The sequence below is a fragment of the Lactuca serriola genome, chromosome 6, assembly GCF_051521515.1.
Source record: "Lactuca serriola cultivar US96UC23 chromosome 6, Lser_US96UC23_V15, whole genome shotgun sequence".
NCBI classification, from domain to species: Eukaryota; Viridiplantae; Streptophyta; class Magnoliopsida; order Asterales; family Asteraceae; genus Lactuca; species Lactuca serriola.
This window is the reverse complement of record NC_136413.1, coordinates 73,702,683-73,713,772: the sequence shown is the minus strand read 5'-3', so window position 1 is coordinate 73,713,772 and position 11,090 is coordinate 73,702,683. Positions and strand designations below refer to the sequence as shown.

The window sequence follows — 11,090 nt, the reverse complement described above, 5'->3', positions numbered from 1 at the left end:
AAGAGCTTGTTTTGGGTAACTAAATAAGGTAAAAGAGAAATTACTAGAGCTTGTTAGTTTTTCTCAGTACTAGCTTAGATAGAACACATCTCAAATAACCAGGTCAATGTTGATTGCATGATTAGGAAAGTCACAGCAGAGCTGAAACCATTTTTATTATTGATTTTCGTTTACTTTACTATCACTGCATTTGTAGTTATTAGTTTTAATAAAAAAACCCCTTTTATATCTGTTTCTTGACTAGATGTGCCTGATGCAAAAAGGCGCTAACTTTTAGGCTTTGTCCTTGGGGATTCGACCCTGCTTCCCTGTGCTATATTTTTAGTGCATTCCAACTAGTGATAAATTTATTTGTTTAATACGCGCACGACAGCGTGTTAACAAATTGGCGTCGTTGCCGGGTGATATTTGCATATTTAGCTATATTTTTATGTTAGATTTTTATCATTTATTGGCTAATTAATTGCATATTATGGACAAAAGATACTTAATATTGTTCAAATTATATTTTCAGTCCAAAAAAGAAGCTCGGAAGCAAAAGGAAGCAGGAGATATGAACGAAATCTCGGGAACAAAAGAAAGACGAAAAAGGCTTAATTCTGAATCTACTCGGTGAGTAGGGTCGTCTACTCGACGAGTAGACACGAAGGTTCGCAAAGCAATACGTGGAGTCCTTGCCGTATACGAATTCCTCAAGGGGGACTCAATGAGTCAGTTATCTACTCGACGAGTAGCCCCTGTTTTGAGAAAACTATAAATAGACTTCACAAAGCCGAATTGAGGACTCTCTGGATTTTTGGTGGAAACACTTGGCGATCAAGGAAGCCCTTGGAGCTCTGGAAAACGTTGAAGAACCCTAATCCTTCATTCTTAAGAGATTAAGGCACTTTAGGTTTAATTTTCCACTTTACTCTTGAATAGAATTATGTTAGGTTTATTTGAATTCGTTTTTAAGATTTCATACACTGAAATCATGAACTAATTTCCTTAGTTTCTGTTTGGGGAAGACTATTTTGCTCCTATGGTTGAATTTACTCTTTTGATTAATTGTTAGTTGGTGATATTGTTAAATTAAGCTTGTTAAAGACCCTTATGCATTAATCATAACTATTTTCTATTAATTGCTAAGTGATTAAGCTGCATAAACATCTCTTAATTGCTTATCTCATATAATTTATGTGAACACAATACTATATGCTTAGGAATAATGAACATGAAACTAGGATTAATTAGAGAATGGGTAAATTAATGTGTGAGCTTGTGTGATACACCATCAACAAGAGGTTAATTGAATCGCCAAATTTAATTAGCTAGCTACAAGTCTAATTTAACTCGAATAATTAACCTAGGAAATCTATTAGTTTAATCAACTGGCCATTGCTTGAGTTGGTATCTTTTCTAAGGATTAGTAATAGTGAATGCGAATCTAATCACCAGAGTTGGTAACCAATAACAATTAATCTATTATATTATCATAAAAATTTACCATAGGAGTAAATAAGTTGACCTAAACAGAAACCCTTTTTAATCATTGAATTTAGTTTGTTTTTACGTGTTTTCAGCTTTTAGTTGAGTAGTTAAGTTTTAGTTAAGTTGCTAGTCTTACAAAACTAGAGAAACCCTTATTTTCAATTACTTGTTTTAGTTAATTCTAGTTTTTAGTTTTAATTTTCCATTACCTGAGTTCGATACCCTACTTATTTAGCTACACCACAATTGATAGGTCCACTGCCTTTGTGTGTTAATTTCATAATTAAAAGTAGGATTAAAGCTAGTTGAGTTCACACACATTAAGTTTTTGGCGTCGTTTCCAGGGAACGGTTCAAAAATTAATTCTAATTCCTAGTTTTATCGATCCTTTGTGTGAGATTTATCTTACACAAAGTTATTTCTTAGGTAATTTAATAATTAGGGTAGGTTTTAAAAAATTTCAGTTTTTAGAAGTTTAATAAGTATTTTGTTGTTTTTGCTCTGAACTCGTCGAGTGCAATCGAAGTTACTTGGCGAGTCCATCACTATTACACAGATTCGTTTTTCATTTTATTTTTGTTCCTTTTATGCGTTTTACTTGTTTTGTTTGCAGGCATTACATGACCAGAGTATCCAACACAACCTTGGTTCCTCCACTTGAAGATCCAAAATCTGCTTTGAGGAAAAACAACGGCAAGGGGGTTGAAAGCTCTAATACACCTAAGAACTCACCCTTGAAGAATATCAGATATGTTTTTAGCAAGAAGAAGAGTAGTAAATCTGGAGGATCCAGCATCTCCTTGACGAACGAAGACCCAATCAAGGAGGAAATCGAATACGACTCTGAATCCGAAACCGAGGAAGAGAGCGACTTTGAAGGCGAACCAGCTAACCCCATGGCTAACATCGATGAAGTTCCCATGGGCGAATGGAAGAAGAGGAAACGAGATGACACCGGCCCGGGACTTGTGCAACCCACAATTCCCGCGACTACCACTTTTGAGCTTAAGGGTCACATACTTGCTCAACTCAAGGAGATCCCCTTCTACGGAAAAGACCATGAAGATGCCTATAAACACTTGGATGAAGTCAATGATGTAGCTGATTATTTTAATGTTCCCAATGTGCCTCGCGAAACCCAGCTGCTTCGTATGCTTCCAGTTGCATTCAAAGGTGCTGCAAAGGATTGGCTCAAGTCACTCCCTCCCGGTTCCATCACTACATGGGCTAAGATGAAAGAAGAATTTATTATTAGGAAACATATGCATCAAATACACTCTATAACTAGGCAGCGGAATAATCGAAACAACAAAACGATTTACCTAAGTGTACATGCACCCTATGGATCTATGGCTTCATACTATTACTTCTACCCTAAGAAAACCGAAAATATAAGAAGAATACTAACCTCTTTAGCTGCCAATGATCTTCGAGCTTGACTCCTTGTGCGTGCCACCTTGTTTGGATGATGAGGATCCAAACTAGAATCCCTCTCTTGGTTTACACCCAATGAACTCAAAAGAGTAGAAACAAATATAAACTAGGAGGGATGAACTCACGAAAAGTTCTTCCACAATGAGGGAGAAAGAAGGTGGCGAATACTCAAGCCAGAAAAATAAGCAAGGAGGAATGAATCCCTAAGGCCCTATTTATAGCCTTGGATACCTCCTAGGGTTTTATCCTTCCACCCATGTGGGATGGGATATGCTATGAACGAGATCCCCTTTATCCAAAGGGAATTTTCGTCCAACCCCCTTCCTTCTATGGTTCTGGAATGTTCCCTGATCAACCAACTATTGATTAATTCACATTCAACCCTTTTATTAATTAAACTGTTAATCAATTCCCAAATTGTTTTCCAATTAGTTTCTAATTAATTATTAAACCATAATAATTAATAAACTAATAACTCCTATTATATATTCTACTCAATTTTGAGTCTTGAGGGCAACCCAAGAGGACCCTGCTATTATTAGAAATATCACCAACTAGTTAATGATCTTGGACACACTTCCAACAGTCTCCCACTTGGACAAGTCATCAACTAGATATGTATGGTTCTATATTTCTCAAATAATCAACAGAGAGAATGCCATCCAATGCATCTGCCGAACTCTAATCTAATCAGTATCAGCTCTCAGGTAAGTGATCAACTATTCCTTCATCCTAATGATATCTATATGAATTCGAGACATGGATAATGGTCAATCCCAGAATTCAAAATTATGTTTCCCGATATTGATTTGTGATGACTACATCTGACTACTAAATCGAACACATCAATTCTAGTCAGTACCCGGCGAGGTTTTAAGATGTCAGCACCAAATCATTGAGGGGCCCATAGATATCGCTTCTTCTATTAAGGCAGAAGGGACGAAAAACTTTGACTACATAGTCCTTGTCTATTTCATCATATCACACATGAATGCACCCGTTATAGCCATCAGTTACGAATAGCGTTGAAGTACACCAATGCATAACAGAATCATAGAGCAAAGCCCCACATGTATCTCGGTTTGAAGAACAGAAGATATTACCATCTTAGAATTACTTGTGACTAAATCCATGAAGTAATCTCTAAGTGCGGGTTGTTCCAATGCTTAAATCTCCATTAAGCACTCACGAGTGTTGACACAATCACTATGTTATGCCAATCAAAATGGTCAATCCACCAACACTCATGACAGTCTTGAATCACTACTTACTTCCAAGAGTATGACCGACTGTGGAGGTTTAAGTACTTAGTACTCGGGAAGTGGGTTCTAAACATGCAAAAGTGAAACACAATATTAAATAAATAGAAATGATAGCAATCCAGCACTTTATTAAGTCTCTACAAAACAAACATCCCTTCTATTACAAATTCATACTACTCAATGTTTCAAGGATTATCAAACTAAACAACTAAACAACTATTCCATATCTTCAGCAAATCTAATGCCTATAGATCTCGTATGACTATCATGCTTGATCCTTGATAGTGGTTTAGTGAATGGATCGGCTGGATTCTCCTCTAACGATACTCTGCTCACAACAATATCTCCATCCTCGACTCGATGTCTCATATAGTGGAACTTTCTAAGTATATGTCTTGAGTTCCCATGGTCTTTGGGTTCTTTAGTCAACACGACTGCACCCTCATTGTCACAAAAGATTTCCAAGGGATCCTTGATGCTCGGAACGACACCAAGATCATCAATGAAATTCTTCAACCATGTAGCTTCTTTTGCAGCTTCACTAGCTGCTATATACTCTGACTCGCACGTAGAGTCTGCCACTGTCGACTGCTTGGAACTCTTCCAAGTGACCGCTCCTCCATTAAGCAAGAATACCCATCCCGACTACGAACATAAGTTGTCCCTATCAGTTTGCAAACTTGCATCTGTATAACCTGTAACTCTCAACTCATCCTTACCCCCATATACCAAGAACATATCCCTTGTTCTTCTTAGGTATCTCAGAATGTTCTTTACTGCCGTCCAATGACTTTCGCCTGGGTTGTCCTGACAACGACTCACCATACTCAGAGCAAATGAGACGTCAAGACGAGTACACGTCATGGCATACATGATTGATCCTATAGCAGAAGCATACGGGACTCGACTCATTCTTTCCTGTTCATCACTAGACCCAGGACATTGAGTTTTACTCAATTTTGTGCCATGTTGCATAGGTAGATACCCTTTCTTGGAGTCATGCCTCTTGAATTTCTTCAAGATCTTATCCAAGTATGTACTTTGGCTTAGCCCTATTAGACGCATTGATCTATCTTTATAGATCCATATACCAAGTATGTATGTAGCCTCTCCTAGATCCTTCATAGCGAAACAAATCCCAAGCCACGTCTTAATACCTTGCAACGTCGGGATATCGTTTCCTATAAGGAGTATATCATCCACATACAATACTAGGAAGACTACATTACTCCCACTAGCTTTAATATATACGCAGGACTCCCCTTCACTTCTTGAAAATCCACACTCCTTGATCTTTTCATGAAAACAGAGGTTCCAGCTGCGAGATGCTTGCTTTAGTCCATATATGAACCTTTCAAGCTTACACACTCTATTTGGATATTTTGGATCTATGAAACCTTCAGGTTGTGTCATATACACTTCCTCTGTGAGTTTTCCATTAAGGAAAGCGGTCTTCACATCCATTTGCCATACTTCATAATCATGAAAGGCTGCTATGGCAAGTAATATCCTAATAGACTTGATCTTGGCTACTGGTGAAAAGGTTTCCTCATAATCAATTCCTTGAGTCTAGGTGTAACCCTTTGCAACCAACCTAACCTTGAACGTGCGCACATTCCCATCCATGCCTGTCTTCTTCTTGAAGATCCATTTGCACCCAACTATTTTAGTGCCAGGTGCAGGATCAACCAAATTCCAAACTTGGTTGTCATGCATAGACTGAATCTCGCTCTCCATGCTTTCCTTCCACTTAGCAGCTTCAATGCCTGCCATCGCTTCCCTATAGTTGGATGGCTTATCCATATCAATTAGTGTACGATCACTGATCAATACGTCTCCTTCTGTACTCACATGGAAACCATAGAATTCAGAAGGCTGACGAACTCTATTGGATCTGCGAAGGGGAGGTGGAGATATATCATTTTGTTCAACAGGTCGCTCACCCTCGGTTGGAGTTTCCTCAACGGGTTGTTGTACCTCAAGTTGAGTGCTAGTGTCTACTAAAGGTTCTTCTTCATTCAATTCTTGAAGCTCTTCAAGATCTATGCGGCTCCCACTGTCCTCTTTGGAAATGAGATCCCTCTCAAGGAAAAATCCCCTTCGAGCAACAAACACCTTGTTTTCCGAAGGCTTGTAGAACAAGTATCCAAACGATTTTTGCGGATAGCCAATGAAGTAACACTTCTCTGATCGTGGTTCAAGCTTGTCATTTGCCTCGCGACGAACAAAAGCTTCGCATCCCCAAACTTTTACATGTGCTAGAGAAGGACGTGTCACACTCCACATTTCAGAGGGTGTTTTAGCAACCTTCTTAGTAGGTACGAGGTTTAGGATATGGGCGGCTGTATCTAAGGCATACCCCCAAAAAGATATCGGAAGTGTAGCTCGACTCATCATAGATCAAACCATGTCTAACAATGTTCGATTTCTCCTCTCAGCTACACCATTCAACTGCGGTGTTCTAGGAGGAGACAATTGTGAAACTATACCACAATTCTTAAGATGATCGTAGAATTCAAGACTTAAATACTCTCCACCCCTATCAGATCGGAGCATCTTGATCTTTCTGCCCAATTGGTTTTCTACTTCGTTTTGAAACTCCTTGAACACCTCAAAGGTTTCCGACTTATGCTTGATTAGATAGATATATCCATATCTACTAAAATCGTCGGTAAAAGTCATGAAGTATCTTTCTCCATGTCTTGTGGCGGATTTGAAGGGTCCACAAACATCTGTGTTGATGAGGTCCAACAAATCCTTGCCTCTTTCACAATGGCCTGTGAACGGCGCCTTTGTCATCTTGCCAAGTAAGCAAGATTTGCATATATCATCCGACTTGAGGTCAAATGATTCCAAGATTCCATCAGATTGGAGCTTGGCAATGCGCTTCTTGTTTATATGGCCAAGTCGACAATGCCACAAACACAATTTATCTAATTCACTATTAGATGAACCAACATTCATAATTAGTTTATCAAAATCACCATCACAAACAATACTTTCATACACACCTTTACAAGGACTAGCTTTGAAAATAAAACAACCATTCTTATAAACCAAAATGTCACCATTATCATTATCAAAAGAAAATCGAAAACCATCCTTATAAAGTGCATAAAAAGAAATAATGTTTCGTGCCATATCAGGCGAGTAGCAACAATTTAATAAGCTAAGATAAACACCACCACTAAGAATTAGCTCATAGTTCCCAATCCTTGTAACAACTGACTTGTGCCTGTTTCCCATGATTAGGTTGAGCTCTCCATGCTTCAACTTCCTACTTTGTCTTAGTCCCTGCATATCAGAGCAAATGTGAGTACCACATCCTGTATCAAGAATCCAAGAGTTAGAAGTAAATGTGCTATGGAGTTCTATCATGAACATACCTGAGGTGCTAGCCACCTTGACTTTGCCCTTCTTAAGGTCCTCGAGGTATTGAGGGCAACTACGCTTCCAGTGTCCCTTTTTCTGGCAGTAAAAACAAATGGCCTCACTTGGATCTGAAGAAGGAGCTATTTCTCCTTGGGCCCTTTTCTTGGGAGGAGGACCATACTTTCCGACCTTACCCTTACCCTTGTCCTTGGGTTAAGGCGTCCTTTTTCTTTTGGCAGAACCATGGTCAACAGCCAGCATGGGAGCGGTAGGGTTAGAGTTGTTAGGCTTCTTCATGCTTGCTTCAGCAGTTTTAAGCATGCCATGTAACTCCATCAAGGTCTTGTCGAGGCCATTCATATTGAAGTTCATGATGAACTGAGAATATGAACTAGTAAGCGAGTTCAAGACCATGTCAATGGACAACTCCTTAGGCAGCTCAACACCTAGATTCCCAAGTCTGTCTATGTACGATTTCATCTTTTGGACGTGCGCACACACAGAAGCTCCCTCTTGTAGCTTACATGCCATGAGGGATTTAACGATCTCGAATCGTTCTTGCCATGCTTGCTCTTGAAACATTTCCTCGAGCTGCTGGTTGATATCAAAAGCACCCCATGTCTCAAAGTTGTTTTGGAGAATAGAACCCATGGTTGCTAACATAAGGCAAGCCACTTTGGTTGATTCATCGTAATGCTTGTTGTAGGTTATAACTTCTTCTGGGGTAGGGTTTTCTCCAAGCACGGGGACATCTTCATCGAGAACATACTCCTTGTTCTCATATCTTAATGTGATCCTCAAGGTTCTGATCCAATCAAGATAGTTGGATCCATCTTCCTTGAGTTTCTCCCTATTAAGAACCGGTATGAGAGAGAAGCTTGAGTTTTGAGTTGGAGGAGGAGGAGGAGGAAGGGGCAAATCGTTGTTGTTGTTGTTTGCTTGGTTCGACATCTACAAAAGATAAGACTCCAATTAGTTTGATGTAAGTCCTTAATTAATAATTACCCTAAATGAATTATTGGATTAAGGCTAGGATCCATGTTTGGCTTCATGATGCGTAAAGGGATGCCGTAAACACACCACAAAGTTATTTAGGTAGACAAAGCTCTTTGTCAATTTCAATCACCATGAAACTCCTTGATCTTTGAGATTCATTGACTGTCAATGGCATGTTCATCTCGGATTATGTTCATCTCAAATTCAATGACGGGGATGCCACGGATCATTGAATAGATGGTGAATCACCCATACAAAATTGCGTGGTCCCCGGCTCAAGTTACGCTTGAGATTCGCGAGTTTCACATCATTCTCAACTTATACTCTTTAATTGACATGCCGGTTAACAACACGAGCTCCATCAACAAGTTATAAAGAGAATGTGCAATTTTTACGGATAACATAAGATTCACTTTATTTAAATAAAACGGGATTTTGTTTTATACTTGTATTTAAAATACTTCTAGATTGACCATTATCACTATCAAACCCTTTTAGTAACTCTATTCACAAAATGCAATAGGGCGGTGAGGGTGGTAAGCGCAGAGCATATTAAAAACCGACCTCATTAGGAATCATAGAGACCTCCTTAAACCCCTACATTTGAACGGGTGAGCCTAGTCGAGGTAAGACTGACAATGTCAATATTTAAAATACGCGAGGACGCATATTGTAATTTTCTTATACATACAATATATGTATCTTACATATATAAGGGCCAAATTTAAAACTCTTTAAATCTAGTTGTCTATTATTAATTCAAATTAATTACAAGGATGCAATATAACAATTAATAAAACATGAGGGATTAATATTCAAATTCATAAAACTATATTATAAACATTATTTAAAATATTTAAAATCACCATTTAAATAATATTTATTTATTTTCAGATTTACACAATTTGAAATTTAACATTTATCCTCATTAAACAAAACTTCAAATTTAAAACCAAAAATTCCGAATCTGCTGAGCTCACGTCGTGAGCTCATAGCTCTCACGTCGTGAGCTGTGATTAGGGTTTCATATATTTCGAATTTTTCAGATCTAATCCAATTAGGTAATTATCCATGCAAGATAAAGTCTTAATTTGAAAAAACAAGCAAGATCATAACCGATAGTTCTTATCTGCCAATGTTCACGTCGTGAACTACTCTTTTCACGTCGTGAACTTAGGGTTTCTACCAAATTACGAAAATTTTCAATTAAACTTTCATGATTCATAAAAAATGGAAGTAGGGTGAGAGTAACCATGAACCAATGGCTCTGATACCACTGTTGGGAAACATATACATCAAATACACTCAATAACTAGGCAGCGGAATAATCGAAACAACAAAACGATTTACCTAAGTGTACATGCACCCTATGGATATATGGCTTCATACTATTACTTCTACCCTAAGAAAACCGAAAATATAAGAAGAGTACTAACCTCTTTAGCTGCCAATGATCTTCGAGCTTGACTCCTTGTGCGTGCCACCTTGTTTGGATGATGAGGATCCAAACTAGAATCCCTCTCTTGGTTCACACCCAATGAACTCAAAAGAGTAGAAACAAATATAAACTAGGAGGGATGAACTCACAAAAAGTTCTTGCACAATGAGGGAGAAAGAAGGTGGCGAATACTCAAGCCAGAAATGAGCAAGGAGGAGTGAATCCCTAAGGCTCTATTTATAGCCTTGGATACCTCCTAGGGTTTTATCCTTCCACCCATGTGGGATGGGATATGCTATGAACGAAATTCCCTTTATCCAAAGGGAATTTTCGTCCAACCCCCTTCCTTCTAGGGTTCTGGAATGTTCCCTGATCAACCAACTATTGATTAATTCACATTCAACCCTTCTATTAATTAAACTGTTAATCAATTCCCAAATTGTTTTCCAATTAGTTTCTAATTAATTATTAAACCATAATAATTAATAAACTAATAACTCCTATTATATATTCTACTCAATTTTGAGTCTTGAGGGAAACCCAAGAGGACCCTGCTATTATTAGAAATATCACCAACTAGTTAATGATCTTGGACACACTTCCAACATTTATTGACCAGTTTTGCTCACCTTCGAAAATAGCCAAGTTAAAAAAAAGCTATTGCCAACTTTAAACAACAAGCTGGAGAGTCCATTTATGAGGCATGGGAGAGATACAAAAGTCTACCAAGGAATTGCCCACATCATGATCTTAATAGCCAACAAGAAGTCTCCATTTTCTATGATGGAGGCAATGTGACTACAAGGCAGCTTCTTGACTCACAAGGACCACTCACCAAGAAGCCACCCCTGCTGATCAAGGAATTAATTGAGGAATTCTCTAAACATTCTAGAGAATATCATAACCCATGGAATGAAGTAAGTATGGGGGTGGTGAACACTGTAAATGATAGCATGGTGGCAATGATGGCTAAACTAGATAGTTTAGATCGGAGGATGACTAAGATGGATCAAACAATCCATGCTATTTGGTTTGGATGTGAAAATTGTAACGGACCTCATCTTACTAAAGATTGTGATTTGGATGAGAATGGAAACAAGAAAGCTCAAGTATTCTAT

General features: G+C 38.3%; 1 non-coding gene across 1 annotated transcript; it reads right to left on the bottom strand.

The window, feature by feature from the left end:
* Positions 1-10,616: 10,616 nt before the first annotated feature.
* Positions 10,617-10,723, bottom strand: LOC145060819 (small nucleolar RNA R71). The gene has a single exon (XR_013687002.1). It is a non-coding gene; the product is annotated as a small nucleolar RNA R71 (small nucleolar RNA).
* Positions 10,724-11,090: the final 367 nt, after the last annotated feature.